The 14,703-nt window shown below is 44.9% G+C and overlaps 1 pseudogene; it reads left to right on the top strand.

Annotated features, from left to right (window-relative positions):
• The first annotated feature begins 3,819 nt into the window (after window positions 1-3,819).
• LOC108292372 lies at window positions 3,820-4,148 on the top strand (annotated as a pseudogene).
• Window positions 4,149-14,703: the final 10,555 nt, after the last annotated feature.

Raw genomic sequence — 14,703 nt, forward strand, 5'->3', positions numbered from 1 at the left:
AACATGAAGACATTAGAAACTAAGTACACAATTAAATAAAAAACCCCACCACAAAGTATTCTCACGATTTAGATAACTATTGAATGCTACCCACCAGTAAAAGTAGAAACCATCATCCATATTATTCTAGCCAATATAAGTAGAAACATTCTCAAACTGCCCCCACCTTTCCTGTAGAACCAACTAAACTGAGAGACCCCTGGACATTCTCAACATCCTCCGCCCAGAGGCTAAACTGCTCCAACAGGACTCCTGTTTCAGAGTAGACCAGGAGGCTCCTGATCAGGAGCTGTAGTCGGCACTGCTGCTGGCAGAGGCAGGTCACTAACCACCTGCACAGACACACACGTCTTTTCACAAGCAGCTATGAACCTCGTCCACCCTCTTCTATGGGTAGCCACTGTTCTAGAAGTGGTTGGAGCCAAGAGAAGACACCGGCATGTATCAGTCTCAAGTGGGCTGAGACCTGGAAAGCCAGACCAGCAGCTGCTGCCACATCACAGGAGTGAGCTCTGTCAGGCTCATGCTTTTGCCCCAGAGCAGCCAGGCAGGCCCAGCACTCAGACACCATCGGGACAGGAATGCTTTCAGAATTGTTCACTTTACATCCTGAGTCCTTCCTGCCTAGATAAGGTGCCATTATTGACCATGGAGCTGAAAGCTTCCTGCTCTTCTCATACCTTTGGAACAAATGAAACAACTCAGAAGCCTAGGATTATTGACCACATATTCTACATTCAGTCCTTTATTTCCTCAGACCAAATTCCAAAGTACTGCCCTCATCACCACACATTTGTGGAAAAGTTACCATAGCAAACCATGGCCCAGAAGACATTCCTGATTTTTATAAAGGTATCCTGTTACTCAGAGGTCATGCTCTCTAACAGTCCAGAGGGAAAAGAACAGAGAGAGCCTTTCACAGATGTTCCAAAGGACATTGCCCTTGTCATTTTTCCACTAAGACAAGATGAACAAAGCCAATAGACATAAATTCACCAGAACCCAGCCCTCCAGGAAGATCACAACCAGTACACCACACCTCAGAGCCAAGCTGGGAAACTTCATGGTGGGCTCCACAGACCTTCCAGGGAGGCGCAAGAACAAACCATGTGCATCTCTTCACACATGTCTAGTGCAGAGTCTCTCCAAGTACCTCAGCCCTCATGTACTGTGCCAGAGTGGGAACACAAAGGTTCTGGGGTTTAATCAGAGGAAAGGCAGGGACCCGAGACAAATCTATATACACAATTCCTTCACCAAGGAGGCCCCCTAGAAAGCAGCAGACCCATATGAGAGTGGAAAAACTTATGTTGGGTTCGTAGGTTTTATGAGAGAGAGACAAGATCTACAGCAGGTATAACATATGTGATCAATCATGGATGGGGCCCAAGCTCTGTCCCTTGGGTGGGGCACACAGATGAAAGCCCTGGCAACCCTCTGGAGTAAAGAGGCTTGAGCTTCCACACAGCAGCATATGTGACCTGGATACTTCCCTATAGCCCATGGAGTTGGCCTTGTCACCGACTTGAAAATTAGCACACTAGAGAAAAGGGGACAACTCAAGCTAGATGTGCCATACTCCACTTCTCACCGTTTTTTCCAGGGCATAGCTGTGGGAGATTTAAGTATTCTGTATGGCCATACTACTCTCAGTCCCCTACTGGGGCACTGAAGTCCATCCTCACCTCTACCTACATCTTCCAGCTCAACCCATCCCTACCTCAATACATGGTGATCTTGACTCAGATCATCCCTAGGTACAGTGAGCCAATTTTCATGCAGGTAATGTTTTCACAGGTGAGTGTAAGCACACTATTAAATCAGACTAAAGGGAACTGGTAGAATTCATACCTGAGGCCACTACAAGACACTGCCCAGGTACCAATCTAAGTGAGTGCCTCTACCTGAAAAGGAGGTGATGGTCAGTCAAGAGTTCATCTCATCCCTTGGTGACTATTTGCTCTGATTCCTGGACACCGTGTGTAAGGTCAGTAACCTCAGGACCTTCTTGGAGTATGACCATTTTTATACAGACTTGAAAATGGATGGAATATTGTAAAATGAAATGCTTTCTCCAGAATCAAGGACCGAAGTCATTAGTGGAAAAGTTGCACAAGCAGCGAAGCTAAACAGAACATGCCCACTACAAGATATTGAGTAGGTATAAGAAACACCCTGCAATGTCAAGTTGACCTAACTAACTGCAATGTTAAGAGCTGTGTTTTCATGAAATATTGTCAGTCTACATTAAAACAGCACTGCATAGTGGGGAAAACAAAAGTAGAAACAAAACCCTTTGTATCTGGAAAACTATTTCCATGCATTTCGCAATAGCAATGTCCCCAGAATAAGACTAAGCTGAAAACATCAGACACCCTTTTTTAAAGTGTTGACATGGCACACTGGGCCCATTTCTCTAAAGAAGGTAGACTCTCATAGAACTAGTTTCATGCTCACCAACATTCCAGCCAGAGAAAGCGAGGCTTCAGGGGAGTTCTGACATGCAGCGCTGCCAGTAAGCACCTGCCCCACACTAGGCTGAATGGCAGCAGAGCCACCCTGCGAGATAGGCCCCTTTCTGCCACGCACACCAAGTTTGTCTCATACAGAGCTTGAGCAATTTGTTTTCTCTGACATCACTCTGCATTGTGAAACATGCTCTCCACAACAGCATGAAGCCTGACCTAGGAAAGAGTTAAGACCAGCAAGGCAGGAAGAACAGTTTCCATCATCCTAACACCCCTGCACTCCTGCCCTTACCTGATAGTCACTGAATCTCTGTAGGGCAACACTGGGAGACCGAAATAGATTCAAAATTCTGCTCTCGTCTCCAGATGGGCCCTGTCTGCCCAGAGAACATGCTGCTATCAGCCATGCTGTCCATGGCTCACCCTGTCTGCAGCTGTCACACCTCTAGAAGGTACCTAAGGTGTCAATAAGGAAAGCTCAGGAGGCAGCTGGCTGCAACCTACCTGCCTTCAGCCTTGCACTTCCTATTTGAAGGTTCAAGCAGCAATATGCCCAAGTGTAGGAAACCATCCATCTGCTAGGGCACTATGGATGACAGTCAACCCAGGTGGATGCCCCTTTATCCACAACCATGATTTCACACACTCTGGGTGAAGCACCTCCCCCAAAATGTATTCAGACAAACCCTAAACCCTTGAATCAAAACCCACAGATCAAAAAGTCTCTCTCAAGTCACGACTATCTAAGGATGCTGGTCCAAGGACTGAACAACAAGGATTGGAAGATGATCCCTGTAGACTATCATCCGAGAACCCAGGTTGTTCCAGCCTTAGGGGAAGATCCAGGCTCACAAGTAACACTGTCCATAGAGTCACCACTCAAAAGATGTTTCGAGATAAGTTGAAGCTCAGATTTAAAGAAAATCTGGATGGTGGACAACAGTCAATCCCAAATGCTTTCTAGTAGAAATAAGCCCATTTTGGTGAATAAAGAGTAGAAGCATCAGGGAACGAAGACGACCTGTATCCTCATCATCAGAGGCTGGTAGGAAGAGGATCACAAAACCCACGTACACTTCTCCAAGGGTAAAAGACTGGAAAGCTTTCCCTTGGAGGGTCAGTGCAGTATCCAAGCCCAGCCCTGCCCCTGATTAAACTTGTAAGGGATACCTTTTCTAGGTAAAGCGGGGAAAGCAGTGTGGGTTCTTTAGTGTGCTCATAGCCATGTGTCAGTGTACACTTCTTTGTGTTTTCATCTCCTCATGCATAGTTTCACCTAATAAAATATTTTTATAGCAAGGGAAAAAAAAAAAGCTCAGTCCCCTCACTGGGTCCCTCTGTTGCAGCCAAAATGATGTGCAGGGTGCCCTCTGCCACGCAGCCGGCCACTGCCGAGACTCAGGACATCGCTTACCAGGTGAGGTCCCAGCTTGAAGAAAAATAAAACACAAAGTTCCCCCATGTTTAAGGCTGTGTCATTCAAGAGCCAGGTGGCCACAGGGACAAACTACTTCATCAAGGTGCATGTCAGCGACAAGGACTTTGTCCACTTGTAAGTATTCAAAGGTCTCCCTCACAAAAAACAGCCCTTGACCTTGTCTAACTACCAGACCAACAAAGCCAAGCATGATGAGCTGGTCTATTTCTGATCCTGACTTTGGACAGGGCCCTTCCACCATAAGGCTGTTACTGAAGTGGTTCTCCATCGACCAGAGTGTACACTTGGGATCATAAAATGAGCTTCGTCTCCTGGCTGCGCCCCTCGGATGGAAGGGGACAGTGCAGCAGCTTCTCTTGCATTTCTGTTCCTAAATTTCATCATGTTGATTCTTCCCCCTCCCAATCAGGGATCTTAATTACTTTCAAAGTATTTGCAAAAAATATTTTTAAAATCCTTAAAATGTTTCAGACACATCCCAAGCTTCCTTCCGATTTAATCCATAGGCGATCCACCTGGAAGCCAGTGTTTCACAGTCAGGCTTCACTACAATCCATGGGCTGAAGACTCGGAATACTGAGGACAGATTAATCATTTTTACAAAATATTCACATCCAGTAAGCCAGTTTTTAGACATTTAGGAGAAAGGTAGCTGCTAAGTTACATTCAGATCCCACTTAGAAGTGCAGCAATGAGCACAATGCTGGAAATCCATCAAGTGACATTACAACAGTCACATGAACAGAAACCTAAGACCTCAGCATTTATTTCACCCTAAGGTGGGCAGAAGAGACTTATTCCTCCTGATGTGTTTCGGTATTTCCCATCATTTTTATAATGGGTTGAAACAGACAAGCTTGCCTGAAAGCTTTCCTCAGAGTGAGGAGATGCTGTTTAGTGAAAAGCAGTATTCTGACACTTCAGGACCACAAGAGAACAGAGCAGCCCATCCTGTGCCTGTCTGGGGAAAGCCTAGCACTCTCCACATCTGATGAGGCTCTATGCTGGCTCACTGTGTTGCCTTCTATTCCACCTATAAGACAAGTGCCTGATGTCCACACTCCTGGGGCTGGTGAGAACGGGTTATCTTTAGCAACCAGAGAACTTGTCATTTGGACAGCAGGTGACAGTGTTTCCTGTCAACTCTGAACCTTGTCTCTCAAGGACAGCTCAGGGCCTATGAATGGGAGAGCAGCTCATTAATGGACGTCCTGGCCTACCAGACACCTCTTAGAATGTACAACACACAGAGGAACACCTTGTGCTTCTCCTCAAATTCCTCTGGAGGGTCACTCTTGGCCCCTGAGTAACAGCCACAAAGGGAGAGGAAGGGAAGGCTGCCCTTCAAACGTTGTTCCTGAATGTCAGACACTAACATCTGCTTATACCCCATGGCCAGGAAAAACCAAGTAGTCACTCATGATGTAACTAAAAACGTCCACGGCCTTTATTAGCAAAAACTGGCACATTTCAGAGTTGTTCAGGTCCATCTTAGAGGAAGTGACTTCCATTTTCAGGATGAAATGGAGTTCACCACAAGGTCGAGAGCAAACATTAATGATCTGGTCTCCAGATATCAGCAATATGAGGACACCACAGTCAAGGAGGAAGGATAGAGTTGAGGAGTGGGCTGAGGAGCCAGTGGCCTAGGGCCTGTTACTGGGGGAGGGTACAAGTAGCATCAATTCTTTATTCACCTACAGTGTGTTCTAGGATTTCCATGTGTGCATTCACTATTCTTGGCTTGGATATGCCCCTGGATCATGGACAAAGAATGTCCAGCAGATCAGGGTCAGGGAATGACTTAGGCTGTATCCAGCATGGGGGTCCAACAATACCACAGAAGTGGGCAAAGCCAAGCCACACACGTCTGGCAACAGCTTCCACTCTATGAAGCAATGTGACATCGGCAAGACTCCCTCCTATTACAGGAGCTCAAAGCAGTGACAGAGGGGAAAAGTCCTTTCCATAAAAGCATTAATAGTCCAATTAAAATGAGATACACACCTTTCCTGAGAGCTCAGAGGATGGAGAGAAGCATCCCTCACTCAACTACATGTTCACAAAATATTTCACATCCCATTTCCCCTAATATGTAGTGACGTGGGTGCCAATGAAAAGCAGTAAGTGATGAACACTACAATTCTCACATGCATCTTAGAATGGTTCAAGCCTATCTTTGAACAGTTTACCTTAGTTTTCAGCTACAAGGCATTCATCCATCGGTACAGAGTAAGGGTATTGGTGAAGGAGTTCGCTGAGGCTGAGAGCAACATGAATGAATAACCTGGTGTCTGAGTACCAATAGTATCAGGATGCCATGTCCAGAGACCAAAACGTTCTAACTTCCATGGCACTTAAGGAATGACAGTTGTGAATATCTTCCATAGTCATCTTAGAACAATCCATAATACGAAGGGGACATCTGGCAAATGATGTAAACCTATTTTAGATACTTAAGTACACAATCTCACGTGTTTTGGAGAAAGCCTGACTTCAAATGAGGAAACCTTCAGTTCGAGTTAGCCTCAGCTGGCTACTGACTTACTCAGTTATTACATCATTATTCTCAATGCTTCAGGAGGCACTGAGCCCATCCTTCACCTAAAGAGACATCCAAGCAGTATGACATTTGATTGGAATAAATGGGCTGCCCAGGGCCACAACCTCAACCCATCTGGTTCATTGTTTTTCCATGCATAAACATCTCAGCAGAAGGCAATTAGCTCATCAGGAGGAGAAAAATCTCAGTGACCTGGCTTACAGAAGTGGGGTAAATGCTCAGACCCTTGTAGTCAAGAGAGGAATACCTCCACATTCTTCCTGTTCTCAGCTCTACGCTTCTATTGTCACAAACTCACTGCTCAGTATCACAGGTTATTTTACTGGCGTTGGTAATATCTTTTCACATATCCAATCTTTTAAAGGCATCAGTTCCATATGTGTGAATGCTCTTAGGAATCGTGTCTTAACCCATTTATAACAAACTCATACCTACAAGACCAAGGGAAAAAGCCATGAGTCATTAGCAAGTATTTAAACAGTCCTCAAGGAAAGGAAATTGAAACCTCTTGAATGTTCCACTCAACATACACAACAGATTGTAGAGATTTGACCCATAGTTTGTTTTCATAGCCTATTGTTTTCATCTGAACAAAGAAAAATGCCTCCCAGGAAACCTTGATCAGAGTGCCAAGATCTTAGTTAAAAGGCAGCGGTAAACCAGCTACAGCATTGCAGGAAAGAATATGACAGCGTTTCTGTCTGGGCAGGCACAGATGCCTCTAGGAAGAAGTTATTTTCCAGCTACCTGAGCCACCTTCCATTTCTTCCACATGGAAGATGTTGGAAGGCTGTACAATTGGGTATGAGGGAATGGGTCCTCTGTAGGAACCAACATGCACACCCACTGAACCGCCCCTGACCCATTTACCAAACCCAGCACTACCTTAATGGGCGAGTACTCTGCTGAAAAGTCCTACCCCACCACTACTCTCATCTTAGACACCTTCAAGGAGGTTCCCAAGTTGCATTTCTCCTCCAATGTCCTTTTCCCAGAGAGGGGGGACATTGTCATAAAGACAGTGGAAGAGGAAAGGAGGTTTACCTCCTTTTTAAGGGCATGATCCCAAAGGTCACATGTCACTTTCACTCATAACCTATGGAACAGAATGAAATTGGATAACTACAGCTAAGCAAAATAGATGATAGTTGCTCAGGATTCAACTTGAGTAGACAGAGCTAACAGGACTGACTTCAGGGTAGGTTCAAGGACGGCCTCCTCTGAGACCATCTCTGAAGATCAGCTATCTGGACCAACGTTGTCTGGGTCAGGCATCTCCAGACAGTTTAAAAGGCAGCTCGAGCAGAACTCTGAAGATGGCCACACCCCTCACACCTGCCATCCCCTCCTTGTGGACCTCCCAATATTGAATTCATTACTCAGCCAGGCTGCAGTGCTCCGGGGGTAAAAATCATAACCATAGCTTTAGCCTCACTGAGGGATTTCTGTGCTTATAAGAGGCAGTTGTGTTCACTTCCCAAAACTGCCTTCAGCAAAGAGGCAGTTTACCTTATCAACTTCCCCCTATTCAAAGTCACAAAGGTAGAACCATCATAAGCTGTCTCTGAATAAAGACAAGCTCTAGAATCATACAGCTGCTAATGAGCATCAACCCAAACCTAAGGATATAGTGGAAATATCTGAAGAGACAGTGGTGAAGACACAATCATCCTTCAAAAATTAAATAGCAGGTAGAGTGATCAAGATTCTTTGCTGGGCCAACTGGAATCACGCTAAGACTTAGGCCCATCTGTGTACGTCCTTGTAAAATCCAGTTTTAGCATAGACCCCTAAACTCTGCTTTGCAAACTTCCTCTTCACTTTTGGTATCTTGTCAGGGTCTACTGACACAATACTACCACTTAGCTATTAATTCCCGCTTGCCTGTGCTGTGTTCGGATTTGAGTCCAGTTATTCTCATACTACAAAATCCAGTTGCAGCAGTCCCCTTATGTATCTCAATGGTCACGTATGAAGTGTTCTTACTGCTTTTCCACAAGCACCACTGAATAATGTAGCCTCTCTAAGAAAGAAAGTGGCAGACAGTGGCCAGCTAGAGAATATGAAGTCATAAAACAGTTGGAATATTCAGCTTAAGATATAGTACTTGTTAAAATACGAATAGAGCTGTATCACATTAATAGTATCTTACAGACGTTTTAAAGACAAGTTTAAAGGTTATACTAACACTTAATACAGTGTAGTAGTTTCTAATAGTGTGAGATGTGGTGGTAGAGATGACTGCCCCTTTCATGAGAAAACTTTACTACTCTTGGGACGTATTGATGTTCAGAAATGGTTACAGTAGAAGTGAACCACATTAATTGTAAATAACCCCTGAAAAAGGGTAGCAGGCAATGTAAATGGTTCAAATTCTGATGTTGTGTATGTTAGCCCTTGGATTCTCCAGGATGAGCTGAGGTCTTCTCACTGCTCCTGAGTCCCAGGTGCTCCACATCTGCAGAAACAGAAAGGACCAGCCCTGCCCTCTCCATGTTTGAGAGGAAGCACCTGCTGCTCTGAACACTCCCCTAGTATGACATTGGGACTGTGCTTTGAGGAAAACTCAGGCTTCTGACCTTTTTAGTCTTTAAGGGACATGGTCTATAGTGTATCACCTAAGCCTGGGTGTTTGCCACAGCAACTGAGAAACTGATTTTGTTTCAGTACAAAAGCAGTGGGTTAATGAAAATTCAAGAGAGCTTGGGATCTCTCTCTCCTGCTCCATGTCCTCCACCTGAGGAGCTCCCACGGATTTTTAATCACACTCTGTTGCCCTGTCATCTGCAGGTTCTGGGAGACACACAGCTAAGTTGCCAGGATATCCTGGAAGCTGGGAAATGACATATTGATTATCAGCAAATCAGATGCTGGTACTGAGAAGAGTCAGGAATGATTCCTGCCCTCTGAATCCTTTGATTTGTGAAGTAATTTGTTTTCCAAGGACAAGAAGAACCCATCTCCCAGTAAGGCAGTGCAAGAACCTGTGAAGCAAAATGCATCTGCGGCCCACAGTGGGAAGCAATCGCCTGATTTGATGTTCAAATGGGAGTTGCTCCAGTTACCTGATACTTGAATGAAGAACATGTAAGGTGGTCTGGAGGCTCAAACTGGTAAGAACTGTTGACATTCAGGGACATGGCCATAGAATTCTCTTTGGAATGGAAATACCTGAATCCTGCTCAGCAGGCTTGGTATAGCAACATAATGATAGAGAACTATAAAAATATTCTCCAGGTCTTGCTGTCTCCAAGGTGTCCTGGTGACCTCCTTGGAGGAAAGGAAAGGGCTCTGGAACATCAAGAGTAAGGAGACAACCATAGAGCCAGTTCTGGAATGCATTTGCAGGACGCAGAGGTTTGTTCCGTGGGTGAATGTGTGCCATGGTGGTCTGGTGCACCTATCCACCCATCGTCTAGGTGTTGGGCCCCACATGCATTCATTATTTGTCCTAACACTCTTCTCCTCCCAAATTCCTGATGGTGACCCAGGGCCCCAGTCAATAATGTCCGTATGATCTACATCCAATGTCTTCCTTTGGTAAGACTCAACAGCTCCACCAGAAACATCAGGTGGTAAGAATTCTCATCTGGATCATCCCAAACTCTTTATGATCCCCCCATGTGGACACACAAACCACACATGTTGGGCAAGCAGGACTCAGGATGACCTTGGTCATATCCAGCAGTGGCCCAATCATGGGAATCATCAAACCATAGAAGCAGGCAAAGTCAAAGCCAAGCAAACCTGGGAGCAGCTTCCATTAGGAACTAGCCATGGCATATGGGTGATGCGGGGGTGGGTGGTGCTATCACAAACTCTTACAATAAAGTTATAGGAACATGTATCTTTTAGGGCCAGCAGCCTGGACTACCTGCATAAAATTCTTAATGTCCTAGTTAGGGGAGGATTCTCACAAGACACATGTCGGGTGCCAAGTTCATTTCAGTAGCATAGAACAGGGAGCCCATAAACAGAGACATGAGAAAGCAGCTATATCAAAATGGGAAGAAAAATTTTAGTACTGACTGCTAACTGAGGAGTTTGGGTCAAAGAGGAGGTCCTCCAACAATCTAAGATGATGGAGGGAAAACAAAAATTAGTCCCACGGGGGAATCATGCTTTAAAATATGGTTGTGGTAGAAATTCATGATTGTCATTCAAACAAGATAACCTCCACATGCTGACATGAACTATAAAGTGTACAGGGTTCCCCACTAAGGAGCATTCACTTTCCAACCTGTCAAAATACCGTGTTTACCAGTCACAGCAGCAGAGTCAAGGTCAAGATCCTGAAAGACCAGATGCCACTCAAGCCTCTACCTCACAACCCAAAGCAGACAGAACTGATGTCCCCACATTACTGACAAGGCAATTGGTTTTCTCAGGTTGAATCATGAGGACTCATCCGTCCCCAAGTTGCAGGAATTCAGGCTCCTCTCTGCCATCCTTCCTCAGCATGGACAACTCCAGTCTTCTCCTGAAGCAGACTGCACTAGGAAGGTTAACTAAAGGCAGCCAGACAAATCCACATAGAAAAAGTAGATGTGTATCTCATGTTTTAGGTGTATGCACACAATCCTCATTATGTTGCTATGCCCTTGTAGGACATCTTACGTACAACTTGAGGTGCAAAGGGAAAAACTTCACTGGCCTATGGCTGCTGAGTGGCAGGCAAGCAGAGAATGGAGCAGTGCATGCTTTATGCAGCAATTCTGCAAGGTGGCACCCTGCAGTGGTGCAGGCCATTTATTGAAAAGTTTTGTTGGAATTTGCCAAAGAGATGCAGTTAAGACCCATCCCTTCAACGGGCAAATGACGAGATTGCAGCCACTGTCATCATACAGTATATGCAAACAATATTTTGTCAGTACCATCTAAAATCCTTTGTTTGAACAATGCCCCTACTTCCAACATCAGCACTAAATGGACAGTGGGAAGCTGCCGAGGCCCTAGGGCTGCAGCTCTAGCTGCTTTGCACCGAGATGACATAGCATGTACATAGTCTCCCGTCCAGGGCTAAGCATGCCTCAACTGCCAGCTCAGAGCAAGTCTCATTCTGGGAAAATTTACCAATAGACTCAGGAGCAGAGCATTTAACTGTTGGAGGTTAATGGTACCCTCGAAAGATTTTACATAGTAATCCCCAGAACAGGCAGTGGTAAGGATGTAAGCCTCAAGAACTTAGGAGCATCACTCATGCTTGCTACTTTTCTTGTTAGCACTCTCCAGTTGCAAGTTCTCAGCTGTGAGATTCAGGGTGGATTGTTATGCCCATGTGAAGATGATACTGGTCTCATTCCAAATACTGTTCTGCAAAGAGACAGTTATTCTCTCATATTCATAGAACATGGAAAAAGAAAGTGCTCATCATGAGCTGTGTCTGAAGATTCCAGGAACAGAATAGCTAAGTCATAGATCCCTAAGTCTTTTTAGTGGAAGACCCCAGTAAGACAGTGGTAACATCACCAAGGCACTTCAGTAACTAAGAACAAGTCATGGAAAAGTGGGTGAGAGCAGCTATATGGACACTGCAAAGAAAAAATGTGATTAATCACTAGTGCTAACTTGTCATTATAGGAATGGTTTAGGCTCTAAGAAAGTGCTCCTTGAATAATCTGAAACGGCAGTGAGAATTGGAAGTCTCAAGCGCAGCTCATGCTTTAAGAGGTATAGTTGGTACACCACTACTTTGGGTGCTCACCTACTTAGTTGCTAAGCGACAGCCAATGGTAAGAGCCAAAAAAAATTGACAGTTTAAACTGAGGACTCAATGACGCATTTACAGGATGATCCAAAACAAAGCACTCTCATGAGTCCCCAGATGCCATGTGAGTAGAGCCAACAGTGAGGACCAGTCATGTTCTGAGGCCAGCAGCAATCTGCTCCCACAGTGAACTCCTTGATTGGGATAATAGATGGTGGTTTTGGAAGAGTGACTTAATGCTTTATTCTAGAAAATCACCTCTAGGATAAATTAGTGTATGTGATCAGGACATCTTTGCTTTAGAAAGAGGGAAGAAAACCTTAGTGGAGAAAACATCCATTTAGCAATCTCTAATGAGCTTTGCAAAAGGAGTGCTGTGATTGAAAATGTTTAGGAAGATTAAAGTTTTTTTTGTAGAAAAACGTAGAAATTTGAGGATCAGTATTATAAAAGTTGGAGGACTAAGGGATCACAGGATATTCAAGATTATAGAACAGCAAAGCAAAACACTGGAAGAGTCAGCTGTCAGTGAAACACATAGATGACATGATCTGGCTCCTTTTATTTCAGGAAATGATTTGACTAACCTCCATAGAACTGCCACGTACACATATAAAGTCATTAGGAACTAAGTGTACAACTAAAACTTATCTGCAAGGTATTCTTTGGGCCCAGAAGACTGTTTACTTGATTCTATCCACCAAAAGGTAGAAATACAATCACATCCAAATTATTCCATCTAACAAAGATGGGAGAACTCAATTTTTATCTTCCATGAAGAGCCCGCTACATTGACCCAGGCCACTAGAAGCATTTGCAACATCCTCATTCTATACCACTGATACTGCTTCACACTTCACAGGGGACCATGAGGTCCCTGCAACTCATGAGCTGTGGTCAGCACAGATGCAAGAGGCAGGACATTTCTCTCAGGCACATGCTCCCCCAGTCAAGCCTTTCCACAGACGGCTCTGAACCTCCTCAACCCTGCCCCTAGTGGCAACCATTGTTCTGGCTCTGATCACTTCACCAGAAAACATCTGCAAGCACGAATCTGAAAGGCTAAGACCTGGGAAGCAAGGCCAGCAGCTGCTTCCACGTCACAGCTGTGGTTCACGTGGCTTTTGCCCTGGAGGGACCAGGCAGACCAAACATTCAGACAACATGGTGGAAACGATTTCAGAATCATGCCCCTCAGATTGAATACTGAGTACCTTCTGCCAGAGAAGCTGCTATGTTGATCATGAAGCTAGAAGTATCTCTTTTTGGGCACTTATGGTAATAATGCAATATCCTATCATGAAATTTGATACAATTATTAGTGATTCATTCTGGAAACATTTCTCTCATTAGAGGAAGTTTCTAAGTTATGGCACTATCCATCAAGTTTTAAGGAAAGTTCCCAGGGCACATTTAATCTGTCACTATGTGAAAATACCCACCCATTGCTAGGTGTACTAAGACTTTAGTCTATGTTCTGGACAGTTCAAAGGGAAAGATTCATTCACTAGGGTGCCTCGCCGAGTGCCCAAGTTGTTTCCCTACTCTGCGGTTTACCAATTCAACAGTGCCAGAAACATCATTAAACTCACCTGAACCCATGTACAGACAGGACCTAACAACCCTACACCACATTGCCAGCCAGGCAGGAAAGAATTCACTTTGAGCTCTGAAGACATTCCAGGTAGTGGCCAACATTAGCAGACAAGACATTAACAAGGAGTTGAAAGGACAAACTGTGTGCATCAGGCTGCATAGGCCCATTCCTGGGCACCATGCAGACTCAGTTTACAGGTGGCCTGCTCACCAGCTTTACTAGAAGATGGTTCATCCAAGAGGAAATCTCAAAATGTGACTCATTTTCTCTAACCAACCTATTACCAAATGGAGATTGCCAGTAAAGCTGAGAACCATCAGGACAGAGATGAAGAACCACCTGTAGTCAGGAGAAAGAAGGTACATGCCTGCACTGACCTCATTGACTCCTTGTAGACTCCAGGCATAAAGCAAGATGGGACCCTCCCCACCTTCACTGTCAAAGACCAGATCTCATGCAATAGCCCCATTCTGAAGCTATGGGCCAAGTGGATCTTCCCGGATGATCTTGTTACACACAATAGCCTCTGGTGTTGAAACTGAAAAAACTTGGGCATAGATATGAGCAGAGAAGCAAAGTTACTCAACCAGAACTTTTTTTTTGAGACAGTCTTGCTGTCAGCCAGGCTGGAGTGCAGAGGCACCATCTTGACTCACTGCAATCTCTGCACCTCCCAAGTTCAAGAGATTCTCCTGCCTCAGCCTCCCAAGTAGCTGGGACTACCAGCGCCCACCACCATGCCTAGCTAATTTTTTTGTATTGTTAGTAGAGACAGGGTTTCACTGTGTTAGCCAAGATGGTCTCAATCTCCCGACCTCATATCTGGCCACCTCAGCCTCCCATACTGCAGGGATTACAGGCAACAGCCACTGCACCCAGCCTCACCAGAACTTTAAACTTGCGATGTCAGATGCTTTGGAAGTGGAAATC

This window comes from Cebus imitator, unplaced genomic scaffold, assembly GCF_001604975.1.
Source record: "Cebus imitator isolate Cc_AM_T3 unplaced genomic scaffold, Cebus_imitator-1.0 Scaffold488, whole genome shotgun sequence".
Taxonomy (NCBI): domain Eukaryota; kingdom Metazoa; phylum Chordata; class Mammalia; order Primates; family Cebidae; genus Cebus; species Cebus imitator.